Source organism: Mustela lutreola, chromosome 16 (assembly GCF_030435805.1).
Source record: "Mustela lutreola isolate mMusLut2 chromosome 16, mMusLut2.pri, whole genome shotgun sequence".
Lineage (NCBI taxonomy): Eukaryota > Metazoa > Chordata > Mammalia > Carnivora > Mustelidae > Mustela > Mustela lutreola.
Window position 1 is genome coordinate 26095835 of NC_081305.1, and position 23821 is coordinate 26119655.

General features: G+C 52.1%; 1 long non-coding RNA gene across 1 annotated transcript; it reads left to right on the forward strand.

The window, feature by feature from the left end:
- Positions 1-6584: 6584 nt before the first annotated feature.
- Positions 6585-17990, forward strand: LOC131817789 (uncharacterized). The gene is made up of 3 exons (XR_009348579.1): positions 6585-6715; positions 13274-13450; positions 17584-17990. It is a non-coding gene; the product is annotated as an uncharacterized LOC131817789 (long non-coding RNA).
- Positions 17991-23821: the final 5831 nt, after the last annotated feature.

Consider the following 23821-nt stretch of genomic DNA (forward strand, 5'->3'; position numbering starts at 1 on the left):
TAGCTGGGTCACTCAGGACAACTTTGCCCTTTTCTTTCCCTGCTAAGGATTAGATGGGAACCACCTTTCTCATGGATGCCTCCCCTCTGACAGGCACCAGTGGATCACACAGAGGGCCATCCGCACAGGTGACTGGGCCTCCTCCTCCAGGACCAACCCCAGTCACAGCTGAGTGTCATCCCACTTCTCCATCCTTAAACATATTAGCAGTGCCGTTGTTAGACTCCGTGGGCCTGTCTCCTGAACCTTCGGGGTCACATGACAGTTGGAATCCTCAGAAATGGGTGGCCAGGGACCGCAACAGAGCTTCTTGTCTCTTGTACAGTGAAATCTTCCTTCCAATCTGAGGTCTATTGTGGAATGAAAGATGCTTTTGTGGAGACGAGAAACCCCGGTTAACTTTCCATCACTCTTCAGTGCCAGGCCATCAGCGAAGTGCTCCTGGAAGTCCAGAGAAATACAGTAACACACTCTCCTCCACACAGAGCCCCTTTCACCCTGAGGCACTTGTTGGACTATGTATGGGGATTACCTCACCTCCCTCTCTGGGGTGGAAGGCGGCAGCTGTTGACTTCCCAGATGCTTTACATATCCATCCGAGAGGAAGTGAGGGGGCGTTGAGGGTGATGGGATGTATTATCTAAGCTGGACCCAGGCCACTGTGAATTGTGGCACCAATGACTGCAACGCCCCTTGCCCGGGGCCTTGCAGCTCACCAGGAAGATGGCGACACCCAGTTGTGAGGCTGAGCGAAGGAGGAAGGGACAAGCCGCGAGGGTTAGCGGCCTCCTTCACAGTGCTAGGGCCAGAGTGACCTCAGATGATAGAAATTGAAGCAACCAGAGTTGCATTATGAGGCTCCTTGGAAGTCACAGTGTGTGTTAGAAGGAATCACTTTCCAAACGAGAGAGTTCGTTAATTGTCATGAACTCGATGGCATAGGCGGGCAACCACTCCCAGCAGGACTCATCTTGGCGGAGAATGGATCCCTTATTTGCCAGTGGCCCATTGAATGCTTTCCCTGTACCAGGCCAGCCCCCTCCTTGGCACTTCTCAGGAAGACAGGTATGCCAGAGAACAACCTCCAAGCTGATTTCCCCAGCACCCCAGCAGCTTTAGCCAAAAGCCTTCAAGGATCAGGGAATTCACCGAGAAAGATCTTGGTGCTCTCCTTGTCTAGCCCTCTGTCCCTCCATTTACTGCTAAGGGCACCATAGCCCAGAGATACACGGGCTAGCCCCTCAAATACTGGCAGGGAGGGAACCAGGACCTGCGTTGCCTGACTGGAGTCCTGTGCCATCCCTGTCCTGGCGTTGGTGGCCCCCTGCCTCCTGTGCAGCTGGCTGTGCCCTTTTGGTAGAGGGCAGTGAGAAGTCAGAGAATCCCTCCAGGTGGCTGAGCCAGGTCAGACTTGGCTGCTGGAAAGAGCTCGAGGACCATACTCAGCTCTGCCTTTGTGACAAGGGCTGGCCTGGTTGTCACTTCACAAATGCTTGTTAGTGGACCTTCAGCAACTGAGGCTAAGAGTATGAACCAGCAGGGGTAAAGGTCTGTGTTTCACTAATAGGTCACAAAAGTAGCCCATGCTCATGGGAAGTTTAAAGCACACAAAGAGTATGAAGGAAGATGGAAGTCCCAGTTTCCATTTCTGAAAATGTTTGAAGGGGCAAAGTTTTAATTATTTCACATGCATTTGTGTTACTGAATTTTTGCAGCACAGGAACAGGCCCTATTACTCTCATTTTACAGATGAGGAAACCAAGGCACAGAGACAAACATGCAGGAGCTGACACAGTGATCCCCTCGCTGGCAGAAGCTCACAGGCTCTAGAACCCCTGTGCCGGACTTGTAAATCACTCGACGTCTTTGACCTGCTCTTTCCTCAACAAAAGGCCAGAGGGAGACACTTACCTCAGAGCCAGGATGCAAGAGATGCCCATGAACGACGGGGCAGGGTTGGGGGGGGGGGGTCCCAACAGTTGTGTTGTTTTCAAGCTGTGGAACACAACACAGCCATGAAAAGGGACATAGAGCAGCTAAGTGTAGCAACACAGGGAGCACAACCACCACACACAGTGCGCACAGCAAGGAAGTGAGATATAACATGGTAGGAATGGGCCCACTTCTCTCTGATGTTCGGAGAAGCCAAACAGTGCACTGGAGGTACTGAGGACCAGCTGTCGCTAGTGACAGGCAGGGGACTGAGTACCTCCAAAGCAGCGGACTGCTTTACGGGGGGGCAGGGGGGTGGCAGGAGTGATGGGAGAGGTGCTGCCAGGGACTTCCAAGGGCCACCAGAGCTTTATTTCCTGACCTGGGCAGTTGTTTGCACACGGATATTTCCTTCAGTACAATCTAAATTACATGCACTGTTGAATACACCCTTCTGATTATATTTCTCATTTTTAAAAAGGTCAAATTTAGATTACTTAGCCCTGGCCTATTAATATTAAAATGCAGGCTGGGGTGGGGGGCAGCTCATTAAGATGGAGATTCTCCCGCAGTTGATCTAAATCTGGCCCAGAAATCTGCATGTGAACACCTTCCCCTGGTGATTTTTGGTGTTTCTGTCACTGGAGAAGCTGCTTCAAGTTGGAGTGAGCAAGAATTGAGTGCGGAGAGGCCAGATGCTGGAAAGGAAGGAAAGCATAAAGCAAAGCACCCCTCAAGCTTTAAGTTCCTTTTACACAAAATTCTAGTATGTCACTTACATCTCTGCCCCTTTTCCAGAACCTGGAAATATGGAGTCCTATAATGCAAACCACCGGTGCCTCTGGACTGTGGCAGAGGCCCTCTAGATCATAAATCCACAAGGCACTGAACAGCTGGATGGAGCACGAGCCTTGGAAAAATTGTGCCTCTTGGTATCCATGGTGTCTGAAGCAAAGCAAAACAGTGTGCGAGGGGTGGGGTATGGAAGCATGTCAGCCGGATCCTCTCATTAAGGGGTGGAGAATGTCATCAGGAGCCTCTGCTGTTTCAGTGCATGAGGGGGATAGAGATGAACAGGGACTTCTGTGAGTTCTCTGTCACTTGCGCGCCCCCCCACAATGTCTTCAGTCGTGAACCCTCCCAGTAGTTGGGCGGGATGCAGGCAATAGCGTTAGGCGCCTTCGGAAGGGGCCTTCCAAGACGGCTCTCATGTTCACTTGAAGTCTGAAGAACAGAATCCTTCCAAGCCTCTTTTCTTGGTGTTGGAAACCTACCAAAGCCAGCATGACAGGTTCCTGGTGACTGCCAAGGACTGCCACCTGAGAGAGCGCAGAGCTGTAGATCTCCATCCCTCGGGGCTGGTTCCCAGCCGGGTGCTGCTCTGAAGCCCAGCCCAGACCTCATGTAGGACATTGCCTACTAAGCATGTGAGAAAGATTTGTGCTACCTGTTCCGAAAGCTTGGCCTGGTGTCTCTTTGCTCTTTTCAGATGCATTTCCTTGGGGAACAGGAGCGTGTGTGGCAGGGAATCCAATGGGAAAGCAGGGTCACAAGGAAACCCTCTGCAGGTCTCAGGTGGCTGGGCCTGCCAAATTCTTAGGCCCCATTTACTGGAGACAGAGGTACCTACATAACGTTTCTGGCCAGTCACGTATATGGACTTGACTCATTTCCCCAGTGAACAGGCGTTTCTGAGATTCCTGTGTAATAACTACAGGGAGCACAGATTCATTCCCAGAGTTTGTGCTCATGTTGGTTGGTGTGCTGGCAGAGGGGTGTGGACGGGAGATGCTCTATACCACAGCTCCTGCCCTGGCCCCAGGAGATCCCAGCAACCTCAAATATGGGAAATGAAGAATCTCAAGATAACTTAAGGAGCCAAACCCCAGAGGGATTACTAGCCTTTGATGTGAGAATTGGGTATCAGCTGTCCCATTGTGCCCCACTTGCCCGAGGAAGCCCCTGAGGCCTGAAGGGCACTTTGGGGCACCCCCCAACCCCCAGAGCTCAAGGCTGAGCTCCATGGTATGGGGAACCCATGCTGGCTACTGCCCTCCCCTCCTGCTGTGGACTCTGTGAACCTCAGAGGCACCAGCAGCTGAAAGTTCTCCAAACCCCTGTACTTTAGGGATGTTTATGGAAGCCTTATCAGGGAAGCTAACTTAATCTCCAGCCCCTCTCCCCTCCCTAGGGGATCGGTGTGGGGAGGGGGCCCTGAGAGCTCCAAGCTTCTGACCATGCCTGGTGGTTCAGGGCACTAGACCCTGTGCTGAAGCTGCCCAGGAGCCTGCCAGGAGTCACTTTATTAGAACAAAAGACACTCCTGTCACCCAGGAAACTCCAAGGGATTTAGGAGCTCTGTGTCAGAAACCAAGGTCAAAGACCAGATATCAGAAAAGATGCTCCTTACCACCTTTGTGGCATAGGAAATTACCAAGGCTTTAGGAGTTCTGGCCAGGAACTGGGGTCAAGCACCAAAATACATATTTCTTCTGACATCATGACATCACACTGCAACAAGAACCGTTTTGCAAATCTGCTGAAGATGAAGGGAGCCAGGCTGCAATTTTCTAGGTGTATAGACCTTTAAAAAGACTAAGTAGATTTAAAATTCGTGCTAATACAGTAACCATTAGTGACCTATGGCTATTTAAATGAAACTGTAATTAACTTAAATTTAACTTAAAATTCAGTTCTGTCGTACTAGCCATATTCCAAGTACTCTCAGCTGGCTAATGGCTGCCATATTAGGCAGTGCAGATAGATAAAGGGAATTTTAATTGGACAATGCTGTTTTAAATGTTGCATTAAAACAAAAGAAGATTTTATCTTCACCAAAAAAAGCGAGGGTGGGGTTCAATGTAGTATAATCATGTTTTTGGGGTTCAATGTAGTATAATCATGTTTTTAAGAGCAGATTTGAACAGGTTTCCCAAATGTAATTATGCATAAGAATCACCTTGGGGATCTTGTTAAAATTCAAGTTCTGATTCAGCAGGTCTGGGTTGAGACCCTAGAATCTGCATTTCTACTAAGGCCACAGGTCGTGCTAATGTTGCTGGTCTTTGGACCACCCCTGGAGCAGTGAGGGATCACTGGATTAATTAACACCTAGGGTGCATTTTTAAGTGATGAGCCTTGGAAATGGGACCCATGTTCTGAATTGCATGGTGAGTGATGAGCGTCATTTTCTTTCACTCCTGGCTGGATACCTCGGCCACTGTGAACCGCATTCACACATGATGTCTCAAGCCTAAATTTCAGGCCTGTTGTAAACGAAGGCCCAGCCCATTTTCCAATGAAAGCTCATTTTCCAGAGGGATAGGCCCTGGCATCGGCAACAGCTTCCCTGCCCTCTTAGGGCCCCACCAGGCAGAAGGTCCCAACTTCCTGGGAATTAAGGGCACTTGCCATGACAGGGGCCTGGGACAGCTCCAGCCAGAGCAGTGAACTGGAAGCCTCCTCTCAGTCTCTCCTTTATTTCTTGTCTTTTTTCAAATGTAAAAATAGAGAATTTCAAAGCCCCCACAGTCCCGCCACCCCAGATTATCATTGTTCCATCTTCCACGTACTGCTCCCAACGTGTCCCCGTGTGCTTCGACAGCCTGTGAATGCAGTGGCCTGCAGTGAATGTTGCCTCCTGGTACTGAACACCTGTACTGCCCGCCCTGTGACTTGCTTTAACTATGGGGCGTGGCAGAAGTGATGCTGTGCCTGTTCCGAGCCAAAGCCTTCAGCAGGCCTAGCAGCTTCTGCATTTTTACTATTGGAAACACGCTTGGCTCTTGGCTACTCTGCTGGAGCCATCACCCAGTACATCACCCAGTACATCACACATTCAGTACACCCAGATGAGTACTGAATGGAAGGCCACCTCTGTGAAGAAGCGTGGCCTCAGTTTCTAGCTGAATGAGGCTATGCAGGTGGCTCCCAGCAAGACCAGCCGGGAACTGCCCGGAGAGCTCAGCCAAGGTGCAGGAACCACGAGCAAATAAAACAGTGGCAGTTTTAAGCCAGAAAGTTCTGGGATGGTTCCCTAGGTAGCAATAGATTACCCAAACCTAAGCAACACAGGACACAGGTGACAGAAGCATAGCTGGCCCATCCACCCTTAGTACCTACCCCTTCCCTGAGCTGCCCCCTTCTCAAACCCCAAGGGCCTTCAGGCAAGGGTAGCAAAGATTAATGCAAGGGACAGAGCAGATATTTATTTACTTGCCAACATATATCTCATCTCAGTTCCAAAAAGTATAGCAGTGTATCAGGTTGTTTACCAAAAATACTTGTAATGTAAGATTGTCTTCGAAGCTGGAAGACAGGGAAGAAGAGGGAGAAGCAGGGAAGGCGTGGAAGGGAGAGCAGGGCAGGAGGAAACGTGCCGCCCACCAGGTGAAGGTCCGTGAGGAAATGCCCGTTCTCCTGTTTGTGTAGGGTGTGGGGGGGGGGGGGTCTCTTAACGTGGCTTTGACAGCCCTTGTGATCAAAACCTGGAGAGAGAAAGCAAGGATCAGGTCGCCTTAGGAAAGGGATGGCTGGGAAGAAGGGGTGTGCAGCTCGAGGGAGGAGCCGGCTGGTGGGAGGAGCCGGCAGGTGGGAGGGGGCGGCGGGTGGGAGGAGCCGGAGGGTGGGAGGAGCCGGCGGGTGGGAGGAGCCGGCAGGTGGGAGGAGCCGGCAGGTGGGAGTGGGCGGAGAGTGGACCCTGGGCAAGATGGCGAGTTCCCGCGGCCTGACTCCAGCTCTGGCACAGAGGAGCCACTCTGAGAGAAAGGCAGCAGCCTGCAAGGTAGGGAGCACCCTGTTTCTGTTAAGACGTGCCTAGGGCGGGCACTGCAGTGATAGAACCTTGCCTTGGGGACTCAGCTCCCAGCTGTCTCTGGGCCCGCCTCAGCCCAGAGATGCCTCCCCTGGTCCTTCCGCCTCAGCTTGCCCAGGGTGACAGGTCATTGCTCCGAGTGAGGCCTGGTCAGTCCATTTCACCAGTGGGGTCCAAGAGAGTTCCCCATCCCCTCCAGCGGAGGGTGCTTCTGCCATTTCAGTGGTGTGTCATCCTTCCCAGGCATCTGTCCTGTGAGAAACTTAGAGACGGTCTGTGGTCAGGTAGAGGCTGTAATTCTGGAGGAGGACTTTGAGGGGTTAGGAGGCATGGACACTGGGCATAAAGGGAAGAGCAATCCGCAGGTAACAGCAGGAGCAAAGGCCCAGAGTGGGTCACTGGGCTTCCTATTGTAGAAAGAGCGTGCAGTTCTCTCTTCCTGACTGGGCAGCAACCTCAGGCTTGGAGGTGGGCCTGGCTAGGGTCCTAGGCTGGGGGAGGCCTCAGTCCTCCAGCCCCTCTCATGCTTCTGCTGCCGGGGAGGAGGACTTTACTGGGGGAGGGAAGGCAGCCCCAGACACTGGAGTAGGCAGCCTCTTTGGCCCTGAATCCATTACCTCAGCCTCCAGCTCTATGGGTCTGAGCCTGGGTATAGGGCTGAGGGTGGGGGGCTCTCTGGTTCTGTTCCCCACCCCTAATCCCTTGCAGCTGTTGTCCTCCTCAGCAAAGACAGTTGTGTTGGAGGGAAGGGTAATAGTTATTTTGAGTTGGTCACTGGCTTCTGACCAGGAGACACGGATGGTTGTGTTGGGGCCTGGCAGCAGGGTGGGTTGGAGGGGCCAAAGCTGGGCCTGACTGGGAGGGCAGCCCGGATGATTAATTGCAGGGGGTGTTGGGGAGCAGGACACGGTCCTCCCTGAGACCAGGGTTGTAGAGGACGATGACAGGCCAGGGAGGAGACAGGCCAGTGATGAGGGATGCGGAACATGGAGCTAGTGTCCTGAGTGTAATCTGGATTGGCCCCCTGTGCCACTGGCAACAGTGGGGAGGGAAATGGGGTCCCTGTGACAGAGACAGGGGCTGCAGGGTAGCTGCCCATAAGGGACTGAGCCGGCTGGGAAGCCTGTGGTCACTGCCCACTCCTTTTCTAGGCAGAACTCTTCAGCACCTCCCTCCCAGCAGAAAGCAAGTTTGATGGAGACCATACTCTCTGGTGGCACCTACCGTTCTTGCCCGTGGGGTCACTACAGGGCAATGAGATGAACAGATAAGAGCACTCTGGGCAGGGAAGAGCCAAGTGGTCAGAGGTTATGCCCTTCCCTCTAGGACATGCCCGTGTGGCCTTGAATTGTCGACCAGCCTTGGGCTTCTTGCGGGACTCAGCCTTCAAATCCCTGTGCCTGGGATTTGAACACAGAAGTACAGAGGTGGGGGGACAGTTAGCAGCAGGGGCTCAGGAAGCCAAAGTGAGAAATGGGGCCAACAGAGCAGGGGTGGATTGGGCCCTTCCAAAGGCAAGGCAACCGAGATAGCATGGGGGAGAGTGGCCCCGCCCTCTCACAGCCCTTCCCACCCCCCGAAATCGCCCCAGCTACCAAAGTGGTCAGTGGAGGGAAGCCAGAGATGGAGGAGAAAGCCCCCCCCCGATATCCTAGAGAGGGTCCAGCACAGAGAGCTCATCCCCCTTCATCTGCAGGCCCCTCACCGAGTAAACCCTGAGTCTTGCTGTGTACAGGCCTTGGCACTAGGAGCCAGAGCTGAACCACAGCCCTTCAGAGTGGCCTCTATGGTGGGTAGGAATCCAGAGTAAGCAGGAGGAGAGGGAGCACTTCTTAGAGGAATCCACATCTACTGTCTACACTGAGAGGAGTAGAGTGGTACAGGGAAAGGAAAAAGCAATGACCTTCCAGGCAGAAGGAACGGCATGGGCAGAGGCCTGGAGGCTGGAGAGCCTAGCCAGTTTGGGGACCTGCAGGATGTTCCATGTGGTTGGATTGTGAGTAGGGGTGGGGGTGAAGAAAGATGGGGTGAGCCTGGGGGCACTGAATGGGATCTTCACTCTGGAGTCAGAGCCTGCCTGTGCCAGAGCATCCAACCTGGCTCCAAGAGGGGCAGCTACACTAGAGTGACTTGTCCTCAAGGCAGAACCAAGTGCCAGGTCTTGGGTCTCAACTTGGCTGCTGGCTGGTTGTGGGACCCCTTACTGGGGTGATCCCCTATCTGCACAGTGAAGGGGCTGTCTTGCTGTTCCCTAAGGCCCTGTCCCTGGCTCAGAGGGGCCTGGGCAGGGAGTGCACTGTGGGCTTGTGGGCACGGGGCAGCAGTCTGTGGGGAGGGTGCAGTCTACCCCATGTGGCCTTTGTCAGGAAGCTCCTTCCCAGGGACCATTGTGGTCCAGCAGGTGCTGCCAGCATTGCTCCAGGTCCTTGGACCAGGCTCAGAAGAGACAGATTCTGATGGCTCCTGGCTGGGTGGCTTTGCTCCTTTGCTCTTCCCTGGAGAGACCCTCTCCACCTTCCCCACCCACAGAGGAGGTCTGGGTTTCAGGGTGCCGGGCCCTGGGCTCCCTGTTTTTTCAGGGACGGCTGACTCACAGCTTTGGCAGCCCTGGCTCAGCCTTTTCCTCCAGCTGAGGGCTGAGGGGGATTGAGCCTTTCTCTGGCATCTTTCCCACCCCTAGCTTCCTGCCAGCTTCAGGCCTTTGCAGATGGGATGAGGGTCATGTTTTTATCTGGGGCTTTACTGTCTGGGTCCCAGGAGCCCTTTCCTGCAGATTTTCACCTGTGCTCTTCACAGGTACACCTGCCAGGCAGGTGTTAGCGCCCCTGGGTGTGTGTGTGGGGGAGCACTAATGGCCCAGAGGGAGCAGGAGCCCTGCCTCATGATGCGTTACTGGGCAGGGTCAGACTTGCAGCTGGGAGGTGTAGAGAGCCGTCAGACTGCTCCCTGTTCTCACAGGGAGGGCACTCTGCCCGAGGACCCCACACTGGATCCCATCCAGCCTGCAAGAGAGGGATGGGGCTACTGGAACTCCAGAGCTGCTTCCCAAGGGCATCCTCAAGAACATTCCCTAAGGGCTAAGCCCTTCTGTCCTTGGGATCCTGCCAGGCAGGGGGCCCGGTGTGTGCGGGGTGCCTGCCACAGGGAAGCAGGGAGCAGAGCAGTTACAAGCACGGCTTTGGGGCTCAGCCAGCCTTGACTAGGAATCCCAATTCTACCTCTTCCTCAGTGCCTAGCTTTGAGAAAGAGGCCTCAGTCTCAGTACAGAGAACCCCTGTGCCTCCCTCTCAGGGTAGGAGGAAGGGTAAATGAAAGGAAATGATCTGTTCATTCTCTCCTAGAAATATGCAGCCTGCTCCCACTGTGGGTCAGGCTTGGGGGCAAGATAAAGGGAAGTAATGAGCAGAAGTGCTCTCACGGAGCTTACCTTCTAGATGGGAGACTGACAGAAATTGCATCGCAGCAAAGGACAGGGGACGAGGTCAGCTAGAGGGCCAGCAGGTGGGGAAGGGCAGGTAGAGTGGGGAGCCGTGAGAGCGGGCTCTCTGTGATGGCAGCCAGCGGGCCGGTCTCCTGGGGAAGAACATTCTAGGTCCTCCAGGGTGGCCAGCTGTTCAGAAACCTGGAAGTGTGAGTGGCTGAGGGCTAGAGCAGGTGAGAAAGCCATCTGGGAGGAGGCAGGGAGGCCGGGCTTCCCCCGTGAGGGGGCCACAGGAAGTTGCCCCTGGGCAGCTGTGGAAGGTCAGGGCCTGTGTGAACACAGGACGTGGCAGCTGTGAGACCACTTCCGAGTGCTGCAGTGGGAGAGTGTCCTTTCTCTTTTCCTGCCACTGCTCAGTCTCTTCCTCAGGTCCTTGGGCCCCGAGGCCTCCCCAACCGTGGCCTCTGACCCCAGCTGCCTGCCACCGCCTCCTGCTTGGGGTGGGCTGCGTGTCTGCTCCAGCCAGTCTCGGAGGCTTCACAAAGGCGCCTTTCACCAGAGGGCACTGTGGGGGGACTGGGCGGGGATGTGGTGCCCTCCTGCCCGTGGGCATAAAGACCCCTTTTCTCTTCTGCTGCACCAGCCTCTTGACTGGCGGGCGGAGGGGCCAGTATGGGGAGATTCTTGTCCTTCCCTTTTAAAGTATGGGCGCGACTGGGGGCAGGCAGACAATGGTAGTGATTTACAGTCTGCCGGGGCCCCAGGGCTGCCTGCTGGGGTGGCACTGATCAGCCAGCAGCGCCCCAAGAGCAAGGAGCCGTGCACTGCTGGGTCTGGGGGTACCTGTGTGGAGCCCCACAGAGGGAGCCCTGGCTCACCGGCTGTCAAGTGAAAGGTCTGGGCTTGTGATTTTGGAACCCCCACCCCAGCTCTGTTATTCTGGAGTTCCACCTCAACTGGCCTCCCCTGGGGTCAGTGAGGGATTCCTCCTGGCTAGCGTTTTCCCTGGATCTCCCACCCTTAACCCACACCAGGTCTCTCAGACAGACGGCAGCTTTGACGTTCTGTGCTGGGCGAACACCTGCCTTCAGAGAGAGCTGAGCTGTGAAAGGCCAGAGAGTGGGGAGCGCTCCCAGTCAGGAAGTGAGTTGGGCAGGCACATGGCTTTCCAGGTGAAGGGGACAAGTGCAAAGACCCAGAGGAAGGGCAGAGATGTGCCTGGAGTGGGTGGAGGCTCTTGGCGAGGGGCGGGGTGGGGGGTGGCGGGAGGAAAGGGGGGTGCACAGGGCCAACAAGTCTGGCAACAGAGAAAGGACTTTATCAGGAAGCCAATGGGTCCTCCCTAGGGTCTGGGACTGAGAGGGAAGAGAGAAGCCAGGAGAGGCGTCCAGGAGCAGGGGAGGTGGGAGAGGAGCCAGCAGGGCTGGTGAGGACATGGCCAGGCCACTGCCCCAACAGAGAAATGAGAGGGAGAAGGGAGCAAGAAAGCTAAAGAAAAGGCAGGGAAAGAGAAAGTGAGATCTGGCATAAAAAGACAGGCATCCAGGGAGGAGATGCTGGGTGAGGACCCAGGGAGTACACACGGAGGCCAGAATGGAGGCAGGGAGGGAGTGAGAGCGAGGGAGAGGGATGTAGGCCATAGCCACTCGAAGGAGCCAGAAGCCAGAGGACTTTCTCCAGTCCTTTCTGGCCTAGAGCTTCCACTGCCCATGTCCCCCACACCCAGCACCGCCAGCCTAGGTCTCACTGGCCAGGGAGGGAGGCAGGGACAAAGCAGGGCCCAGTGTGTTCTCCAGCTCACAGAGAAGGAAATGGGGATGATCTGGTTGGACACGAGCAGCAACTCCTTGATTACACAACAGAGCAGGCCTGCAAGGGAAGTGGCCCTGCACTGGACCCCTGGCATTCCCGAAGCAGGGGACTGGTCACCATGATCTCTCGGAAGTCATGGACTGAACTGTGTTCCTCTGGGTTGACAGAACTGAGTTGTGGAGGGAGGTGGTTTTCAGATCATTTGCCTCAGTGTCCCTCCATGAGGCAGAGTGTCTTTAGGAGCCTGGGTTCGTTGCTGGGGTGGGCGCTGGGGCTCTGGAGTCCACGCTGGGCCGGTGGCGTGACTGTGAGTGCAGCCAGGTGGGCCTTGGGACCTTCTCTCCATCCCAAGCCTTCATTCCAGGAAGAGAGGGGGTGGAAGGCAGGACTCCACTGAGTGTTTCCAGGGAAAAACTGATCCTTCCATAGAATAGGCAGCCAGTACCGCCTACCCCCACTTCACTCTCCACCCCCAACTCACTCCCCTCCCATTCCTTCCTCCCTCACTTTCTGGCAGAAGCAGCCTAGCAGCTGGAAAAACCATGCTCTACTCCCGGCTCCCACCCTTAGCTCTGCTGAGCCCAGGGCAGCCCTGCAGAGGGGGCAGCGGTGTGAAGGGTGTGTGTGTGTGTCTGTGTGTGTGTGTGTGTCTGTGTGTGTGTCTGTGTGTGCATGCATGCACACACGCAAGAGCCTGGGGCGCAGCTAAAGTGCGGGTGGAAAATGGAGGCGCTCAGCCATCACCACGCGTAGCCCTGGGTATGGGAGAGACGGTGCATCAGTGGGGGAAGGAGGCAAGCCTGAGCTCACCACCCAGAGTGTCAATCTTATCATCTGAGATGTGGGCATGACACCTGCTCTGCTTCCCTAATAGGGCTGATAGGAGGATCACAGAAGCCAAGGTAGGAAAGGCAGGAACGTGTCCCTGAGCTCCCTGGATATTGGCTGTCCTCAGACCAACCCTTGAGGCAACTCCTGAAGCCTGGTGATTGTGCCCAAGATTTCAAGGCACACCTGGGGTAGAGCTGGGATTCCAGCTTCCTGCCTGGTGGACTATGTGATGGCCTGTTTTTCTCTCTTCCTTCCTCCAAGGATGAACTGAACAAGTTCCTGGAGGAGCTAGCAATACAGGCGCATTCCCCTTCCTCTCTGTCTTCTGCCTGGCCTGAACCCTACCACAGTTTCCCTGCCGTCCCCAAATAAGTTTCTCAGTAAGCTAGGAATGCTGAGTGAGGCTTCTGGACACCCCTTCAGCCCCTACCCCTTTTCTGGGCATGGACCCTCTCCTCCCCTAGGTTGCCCAAAGGGACCCTGCCCTTCCTTAGACCCCGTCTCTGAACCGTGACCGTCTCATCCCAGTGTAAACACCACTGTCACCTGGCTGACCTAGGTCCCTGAGAGGCTGGAGACCTGACCGCCACCACCAGGGGGCAGGAAGCAGCAAGTTCACCTCTCCTCGTCTCCAGAGACCTGTGAGTCCTTATCGCCTCCTCCCTCTATACTAATATGCCTCCCCAATTGTGGGCTTGGGGTGCCCTAAGAATAAGTAAGGAATCTTGGTTCTGCCATTTATTTGTGACCATGAGCAACTGGTACTCCCTCTTGGAACCCCATTTTCTCTATTTTTAAGCAGGTACTTATCCATTCACTCATATCTGCCCATTCATCCATCCACCTGCCCATCTACCCAACTACCTAGCCACCTAACTACAGCCAGCTACCCAACCATCTACCCATCCATCCATCCACCCACTCACCAACCCACCCTCCCATCTACCTAACTACCCAACTTATCCATCCATCCAGCCATCCACTGATATGTACCAAGTGTCTGGTCCTGGTTCAGGTTGTAGGGTGTTAAATGGGCTCATGAAGTATAGATTTGTTATCATTTAGTCCCCATTTCCAGAATTAACCTTATTTTTGAACATTAAAGACCTTGATTTCAAATAAGCACAATGAGCATAGAAAGGCAAAGCTGAGACCAGTACATACACTCACTTTGCGTCATGCAGCCTGTCAACAGTGGCCACCCACCCAAGCCTGTGATAACTGACTAACACCACACTGAGGGTATCCGAGGACTATAGAGACACTGCTGCCATCCCCCGAAACAGGCCATCATGAGCTGGCATGGCCACCACAACCCAGGCAGGCCAGCTTCACAAGCTTGTATCACTACAGCAGGTCTGTCTCTGTGGAGGCATGGTTGGAGAAATGAGTGATGTAAAAACAACAACAACAACAACAACAAAAACCTCCTTTTAGAAAGACTATTTTGAAGCTTCTAATATTTAGGCTCTTGCACAAACCATCTTCTATCATGTAAATCCCAAAGTTGTCTTTAGGGTGGGGAGTGGAGCTGAGAGGCCACTAGGCTGGACTGGGCAAGTCTGGGGAGGCTTCCAAGAGGAGGTGTCATTTGGGATCCTACTTGCCAGTCAGGAGGTAACCTGTGTAGGGATGATGCCTGGCCAGAGAGAGGAGTGGAAGATAGACTAGGCTGGTGACAAGTCCAGAACAGCCTCTACACAGAGGCCTATGGCCTTCCCAGAGAGCTTGCTCAACGTGGAGCCAGGCTGAGTAACACAACCAAGGGGAGGGAGGTGGGACACAACCAGAAGAAGGGGCCCAGGGACGTCGACACCAGGCCTGAGGAGAAGGCACTGGGGCTCAGGCCATGGACTCAGCCAGTATCAGTCCTAAGCTGCTGCCTGCCCTGGGCTCAGCTTCATCGGATGCTAAGTGCTCCCTAGAACCCAGTTCTGAGCTCTGCAGTGCCTCAAACACCAGGCTCTGGGCAGCTCACGCATGGTGGGGGTGCTGGACACTGCCAGAGGCAGGTGCTGTTCGTGACCACCCAGATCCCAAGGCTGGTGCCCCTCCCCTCAGCTGTCATGCTGTTGGCTGCTCTCTGCCCAGCCCCGTCCAGAGGCTGCCCTTGGCTAACGGGCACTGCATTCCCTGGAGATGCCTGGGAGGTTATGGGAAATGACAGCCACGGGCGTAGAGCAGCCTAGTCCCTGTGCCTCCGGAGTCCACACATTCTGTGGTGCCATTCATGCTCTGGAGTTCCTGGGGGATCTGGTTGAGGCAAGAGTTCTTCCAAAACCATATCTTGCTCGGCGTCTGCCTCTCCCCTGGTCTGTTTCCCTCACTTTCCTACGGATTGAAGCTCTCATTAAATTACTCAGACTCAAACAAGAATTCCCACCTCAGACTCTGCTTCTAGGGAGCTAGACCTACCATAACCACAGAATTGATCCAGTGGTCTCTCCTTTAGAATGGTGTCAGGGCTGGATGGGTTATGTGGCCCCATCTTGGGGGCATAGAAGAGCCTTCCAGAAGAGGCAGCCTTAGAATTGCGGCCTTGAAGGTTGAGTAAGAACTGCTGAACTAAACAGCTCACTGGGGCTGAATGCCCCATTTGATAAATCTTGTGTGATGTAATGGCTCAGGGTGAGGGAGGATGTAAGAGGCCAAAGGAGCAACAGGAACAAAGGCCCTGGGGCAGAAAAAATCAGGGCATGTTCAAAAGAGAGCAAATCTGTGGCTAGAGGGGAGGAGCATGCAAGGGAAGTAGATGCGATGAGAAGGGAAGCTGGGCCGGAACAGAGGATTGCTGTCTCCAGGCCATAAGCTCCTGTCGTTCAGCACCATACAGTGGTCACAGCAGATGGACTGTCAGATTCTCTCTTGCTGAGTCCAGATAGAGCCTCAATCTTCACCCTGCCCCTGGTAGGCCCCATCGAGCTACTGAATCAGCATCTGAGGTGACACCCATTTACTGTCCTTGTCCCAGGGCAAACCCAGGCTAGGTCTAGGATATGACACGTGGGCCAGGTCCAGAGGCCCAAAGAGGATGGGCCCAAGTACAGTAGGGGCCTCCCCAGGGAAGCAGTCATTGTGGCCCATAAATAGGTTAGGCGGTCAGGAAACGGGACATCCTGACAATACAATGAGGCCTGGGGCGCAGGGGTTTCCTCTAGGCTGAGGGCTGGACAGAGGCTGCTTCTTGGGCCAGGAGCCTCACTGAAGCAAGACTCCTTGACGGCTGGCCCCAGATTCCCGGCTCTTCCCACAGTCCTCAGGGGGACTCAGGGCCCAGTCAGGGCAGCTCAGGACAGGGAGGACAAGCCAGGACAGGCAGCGGAACCCTGAGGGGACAGCGATTATGGGCTTGGCTCCCAGCGGAGCCTGGCGGTGGGTGGCAGGGGCTGCTGCGACTGCCAGGCCAGGGGCCAGGGGGATGGGAGTGCCCCTCCCAGAATCAGTGGGTGCTTGTGCCAGGCCCTTGGACCCCAGGAGCCTGCATGCCTCTAAAAGCTGGGTCGGTGGGCCTGTCCCTGCCCGGGGCTCCCCAAGGGCACAGCAAGTACTAGGCTGACCCTACCTTCCATTTTCCAACAATGGAAAAATCACGCAGTTCCTCATTAAAGAACCAGGCAGCCTGGAAAACCACATCCCAGCGAATTTTAAGAAAATCAAGTAATAAAACACAATGTCCTATAGGATCCCAATTTTGTTCAAATGCACACAAACATAAAACTCTGTGTGAATGTGTGAATCCAGACATATGCACAGAAGGGGCAGGGAGGGGCCAACAAAACGTCAGAGTGGGAGGTTTTTAGGGATTTTTATTTTCTTCTTTGTTCTTTTCTGTATATTCTAATTTTTCTACAATGAACTGTGTCATCATCAAAAACCAAACAAAACAAACCCAAACACCCAAATCCTGCAATGCCTCTTTTCTTTTAAGTACAGTGTTTACAAAGACTGTTTAAAGAAATTGGAGAATGTTGATAATCTAATGCTGATGAGAAAACAGGATACAACACTGTATACATTGCATGTAAAGGACCAGCTACTCAGGGAAGGAAGGGGACAGGAAGGAAGCTCGTGGGGGCATCCAGGCCAATAGAGTATATGAGAATCCCCACACCCCTGCGGACACTGAGTATCACTAGACTTGAACATTTTTGGCAATCCAGGGCTTGGAAGATAGAGTCTTATTGTGTTTTGATCCAATATGTGGAAGATAGAATCTCACAATTGGCACATTCCTGACCATTGAGCCTCCTTGCCCCCAGAACCATTTTATTATGAAAATTTCAGCATATAAAAAAGTAGAAAGAATTGTACAAGGAGGGTGGCCCTACCCACCACGTAGGTTGTGTGATTAACATTTTACCAGACTTGCTTTAGCACACATTGATCTCTCCATCCATTGATTCTTATTTTTTTTTAAAGATTTTATTTATTTATTTGATAGAGAGACACAGTGAGAGAGGGAACACAAGCAGGGGGAGTGGGACAGAGAGAAGCAGGGAGCAGGGAGTCCCATGTGGAGCTTGATCCCAGGACCCTGGGATCACAACCTGAGCCGAAGGCAGACACTTAAGGATTGAGCCACCCAGGTGTCCCCAATTCTTGTTTTTTCGGACACATTTCAGAGTAAGTTACAGAAATCAGTATACTTCGTCTCTAAACACTGGAACATGCGTATCATTAACTGGAGTTCAGTATTTGCTTATGATTCTTTTTTTCCACTTTATATAAAATAGATACATGGGTGATGCAAAAATCTTTTTTTTTTTTTTTAAAGATTTTATTTGAGAGAGAAAGAGAGCATGGAGAAGGAACAGGTGGAGAAGGACAAGCAGATCCCATGCTGTGCACAGAGCCTGACATGGGGATCCATCCCAGGACCCTGAGATCAAGACCTGAGCCAAAATCAAGAGGCAGATGCTCAACCAACTGAGCCACCCGGGCACCCCGGTAAGGCAAAAATCTTAAGTGTATCATTTGATTCATTGTGTCAGTGCATACATTTGTGTAACCCAGATCTCTATCATGATACAGAACGTGACCCCCAGAAGATTTCTTCTTGTCCCTACCTAGTCAGTCTCTGCCCCATCCTCCAGAGGCAATCATGGTTCTTATGTTTTCCTCACAGATTAGTTTGGTCTGTTCTGGAACTTCCTATAAATGGGGTCAGACAGTTTGAACTTATTTGCGTCTGGCTTCTTTCATTCCATACTATTTCTGTGAGACTGATCTACATCATGGCAGTAGTTAATGGTGATATTGAGTAATGTGGGATAAATCCAACATCCATTGCTTTATCTTTAGTGTGTTGAATATCCATTGTATGGTACCCATTGTATGGGTACACAAATATCCATTCTCCTGTTGATGAAAACCTGGGCTGCTTAAGTTTTTATTTATGAATAAAGCTGCTGCAAACATTCATAGGCAAGTCTTTTGTGGAGCCATGCTTTCATTTCTCTTGGATGAATACCAAAGAATGCAACTGAGCTGGTCTCTTTCTATGTTTGCTAAACTTGAATTTTCCTTTTGCCTGTTTTTTGGTCATTTTTGTATTGATTCGTAGGCCAAGAAGAGCCGGGACAGGCATTAGGGGTGTACTTCAGGGATGCAAAAAATGTTAAAACACAGGCTCTATCCTCAGGTTGCTCACAGTCCAGCAGCATAACAGACATAGATGTAATTGGGATGTGACGGGGTTGGCCGCTGTCGATTCATTTATTCGTTTCTGTATTTAAACTATAAGTCAGTCATGTCATGCCTCTGCTCCAACCTTCTCTTGGCTCCACCTCACTCAAGGCAAAAGCCAAGAAGGCCCTACATGATCTCATGATCAAGTCCCCTAAACCGCTACCCTCACCTCCCACTGAGCTCCCCCATTCGGTGTGCTCCCACTGCTCTGGCCCCTTGGTCTTTCATAAACCCACCAAGCCTGGCCCCTGCCCTCAGAGTCTTTGTCCTCGAGATTCTCTCTTCCTGGAACATTCTTCCCCAGGTTCCCACACGATTTATATCCTGCATTTGTCTCCTAGGGTTGCTGTAATGAGTTGCCACAAACTTGGTGGCCCAACAACAGAAATTCTTTCTCTAACAGTTCTGCAAAAACCCTCAGATGTGGACATATATTCTGGGGGCCACCATTCAATCACTATACTTCCCAGTCCCCATTTGGGCCTTTGTTCAAATGCTACGTTCTCAGAAAGACTTTTTCTGGCCACATTCCAGCTCTCTCTATCCTCTTTCCCTTGATTTTTCTCTCTAGTACTTACTCTCAGATATACCACATGCGGTTTCCTGATGCATTGATTTTTATTGTCCGTTCCCCTGTTAGATTGTAAGCTCCAGAAAGATTGATTTTTGTCTGTGTTGTCCTTTGCTATATTCCTAATGCACAGAAGCACAGAAGGTACTCGGTGAATGACTGTTGTAAAAGCAAGCGAATGAATGATCAGACGGAGCCTCATGCTCTGCTTTGAATAGGATAGAAACAGGAGCACAGGAGGAGGGAAAAGGACGTTCTGTGTGCAGTCTGGTCCAGGCCAGCCTTGCAGAAAGGGTATATTTGAGCAGGGTGGGGTGGGAATGAGGAAGTGTGGGGATCCCCAGAGGCAGGAAGGGCAGGACCAAGACCCAGAGCTTCAGTGGGAAAGGGTGAGGAGCCTGGTGTGGCCAGGGTGTGGAGAAGAAAGGAGAGAGCCGGGAAAGCATGGTGCACGTGAGACCGGAACCTCTCTAGACTCTTTCTCCCACCTTTGCTGCTCTGGTTCCCATGATGAGGAAAATATCCCCTATCTCTCCCTGGGAGACCCACACTGACAGTCTGTCCCCAAAATGTGTGGGCAAGGAAAGCCCCACAATTATCCTCAGTGACCATGTTTATCAAGGTGCCTTGGTGCACTGGTTAGCACTCCATCGGCTGTGAGCAACAGAAGCCCACCTCAATCTGGCTTAAACTAAAAAGGGACTTTATTTGCCCCGGTATCTAAATGGTCACAGGTGGACCCACTTTAGGCTCGACTGCATCCAGGACTCAAGGGGTCACCAATCATTAGTCTCCACTTTCCTGCTAGGTTTTCCCTAAGTGGCTCTCAGGCAACAGCCACCAACACGCAGATGCTTCCTGATGACAGGAAAGTGGCCCGCAGCTCCACACCCACAAGCAAGGGAAGAGAAGACCACCGCCCCCCACCCCACTCCCTTTCTCCTAGAAGTGGCTTAACTCTAGTCTAGAGAAGAGCTTTGATGGGGATACTTGGATTATCTGATTATCTCTGAGCCATTCACAACAGCCAGCCTGCAGCATGATGGTGTCTGCTGATTGGTTGGGCCAGAATCACGTACCTGAGGGGCGGGGCCATCTCCTCCCCAACCCCAGCGACAGAGGATGGGGAAGTTGGCTGGGATTCCTCCAAGCAAAATCCAGAAGCTGGTATGAGGGGAAGGCAGAGTTCTGGAAAGCCACAGGCTTGCTGCTACAGCGAGATGAGCTGCTGGGGTGCAGATGTCCCTGCACCAGTTGCAACTCTTCCTTTCTCTTGCTCACTCAAGAAGACATAATGGGGAGACACAATTATAGGGCGCAGCAGAGGCTGCTGGGCCCCCAGGCCTTTACTGGTCTAGGCATGCTGGTCCAGCTTCCAGCTGCCAGCTCCTCTCTTTACCTGAGAACTTGCTCTGGTACTGCAAGAGACTAGCGGCCCAGGGCAGCCCCGAACCCATTGTTGATGGGTGTTAGTGTGGAGCGCTGCAGCTCCGGGCTATCAGGCAGGATGGCAGATGTGCGTGTGCGACCCCACCCCCCAGTCCTCCAGGGGGATAAGCTCTGGTTTCCCACTTTGGTAACTAGCTTGAGAAAATGCCCTTTATTTTGTCTTCCTTTCCCTTACCACTTCCTTGCGCTTGACCTCGAGTTCCTGGATCATCAGCGATATGCTGCCGAACTTTCCCTGGAATTCCGTACCAGGCTCACTTCCGGGGAACCCAAAGAGAGACAATGGGGTCCCGTTGCAGCTGCTAGCATCGGTTTTCAAAAGCAAATCTCTGGCAAATTCCTGTTGAGACACCACACAGCTACATGTGACGTGGAGCCCCCACAGAGTTGCAAGCTTGAGGGTGCGACTGTTTGAGAAAAATCTTTTGGGCTGCCTCTGCAGAGGGTGGGATGGAGAGGGTACTGGGGGGGGGGGGGCGGGGGGGGGAGTCTCATAACCGCCTGAAACAACCCAGTGGGGGAGGGTCGATGACTGCTGTGGCCCTGAAGGAAGGGCCAAGGACCTCACTTTCCGCACAGAGGACCAGGGCCACCAGCAGGAAACATCAGTGGATGGAAGTATTTGACTGTAGGCAGGGATGGCGATGTGCGGGTGGGCGGCAGGGGAGGGGGGACTGGCCCTCTCACACACTGTTGGTGGCAGTATGACCTGAGGCAACCTCTGGTGACTTTTTAAATATGCACCCATCCCCTGATCCAGAAACTTCACGTCTAGGGATTTATCCCTGAGCTGGGCATGCCTGCACATGCATATTAATAACCGCATATTGCCCGAATATGTGACAATCTTCTACTTCCCAAAGAGATCAAAGACAAAAACAAAAGCAATGACACATCTAGCAGGCTGTCGTCAAAACCCAGAGAATGACACGTGTTGGAGAGGATGTGGAAAAATCGGAGCCCTGTGCATTGTTGGTGGGAGTGTAAATTGGTGCTGCTGACATGAAAACAGGTTGCAGTTCCTCAAAAAGGTAACGGTTCCGTTTCTCTATGACCCAGCAATTCCACTTCTGGAGGAATGGATAAGCGAGGTGTAGTATATCCATACTGTGGAGTGTTATTCAGCTCTTCAAAAGAAGGGGATTTGGACACGTGCTACAATATGGTTGAAAGTTGACAACATAAGTGAACTAAGCCAGTCACAAAAAGACGATGACTGTATAATTACACTTTAGAGACAAAGGTACAATGGTGGTGGCCAGGGGCTGGGGGCGAGGTTTGGGAGAGGTACTGCAAAGTGGGCATGGAGTTTCAGTTTTGCAAGAGGGACAGAGTTCTAAGGATGGTTGGCAGTGACGGGTGCACAACAGTGTGAATGTACTTACCACCACTGTACCGCACACTTGAAACAGTTATGGTGGTAAATTTTTTTTAAGATTTTATTTATTTATTAGACACAGAGAGAGAGAGAGATCACAAGTAGACAGAGAGGGGGAAGCAGGTCCCCTGCTGAGCAGAGAGCCCCCCGATGTGGGACTCGATCCCAGGACCCTGAGATCATGACCTGAGCCGAAGGCAGAGCTTAACCCACTGAGCCACCCAGGCACCCCATGGTGGTAAATTTTATACTCTGTGTATTTTACCACAATTTAAAATGGTAAAAATTCAAAAACAAAAAACGACTGCACATCTGTGGGCCAGCTTGTCTCTAGAAATTTCAGGTATGTCGGTTAAACATTCACATCCTTCAAATATTTAATGTATTGACTTAGCTACACACGGATATTTTAAAACCACCTATTAGCTAAAACAATACACCACTTTAGAAGTGTAGCTTTGTCTGCTCTGTCATATTTTATTAAATAATGATGTTCTTCTTTCTGCATTATACTCCGCCCACACACCTCTGTTGTTTCTTCATCACTGTGACTGTGATCACTCTCTGAGTGCCCCCTCTGCTTTCCAATGTGACTGTCATCTAAAGTGTTTGCAACAGGCCCCTAAGACGCTGTCCCCGAAATTAACCCAGGTTCCAGTTAGCGCTCTGCCAAATATTGGACGGTGTAGGTCTGTTTCATCTTGCCATACGCATGCAGAAAAACATGCAAGTATTTTGATGAATTTTTCACAAACAGAACCCATCCATGTAACCAGCATCTATAGATCAAGAGAACATGCTCAGCCCATCAGAAACCACCCTACCACAACTCCCCTCCTGGCCATTGTCCCCACCCACGCAGAACTGCTGGCCTGACTTCTAACACCAGAGGTTGGTTTGATCTGCGTTGTTTTTGTGTTTTTTTTAATCCCCCCTCTTGACTTCATTTCTTTATTTGTAAAATAGGGATCTTTCTAAAAAAATGTTATTTATTGTGGTAACATATATTTTTTAAAAGTTGCCATTGAAACCATTTTTAGGTGTACATTTAGTGACATTAATTATATTCATGACATTGTGTGACCATCATCACTATCTGTTTCCAAAGCTTTTCTATCACCCAACAGACCCTGTAAGCATAAAGCAGTAACTCCTTATTTCCCCATCACCCTGGCCCCTGGTAACCCTTAATCTCCTGTCTCCAGATATTTCATATAAATGGAATCATCCAGTATGTACCCTTTTGTGATTCTGCCATTACCAGTTATAGTTTGTTCATTTCTACTACTTCATAGTATGTGTATGTTTATACCACAGTTATCCATTGGACTGTCGAGGGACACTTGGTCTGTTTGGCTATCATCAATAGTACTTAAAAGAGTACTTAATAGTACTAATGCTGCTATAGTTTTTTTTCGACATCACAAAGCAATTAGCTCAATTTTGACATTTCTACCCAGAGATAGCATCAGAGCCCACAGGTTAAGGGCTCAGTCCTGCGGGACTGCCCTCTGCCCGCCCCCACCTCCAGATCCCCACGGCAAGTCCAGACTGTTATCTGCGCTTCCGATCCACAATGGGTACATCAGAGCTTCCAACAGCCCCTTCCTTGGGTTGGATTATTTGCTGGAGGCACTTACAGACCTCAGAGAAACATTTTCCTTCCTAGATAATCAGTTTAATAGTATAAAAGGATCAAACTCAGAAATAGATGCACAGGGCAAGGCATGGGGAAGGGGTGAACCTTCATGGGTTCCCCAACCAAGAAGCTCTCAGAACCCTGTCCTTCTGGGGTTTTATGGAGACTTCATTACATAGGTATGATCCATTAAATCAGGGCAATCACTAGTTCCTCTTCCTTTGCTGGAGGTGGAACTAAACTTTCCAAGTTTCCAATTATTGATTGGTTTCCCTGGCAACAAGCCC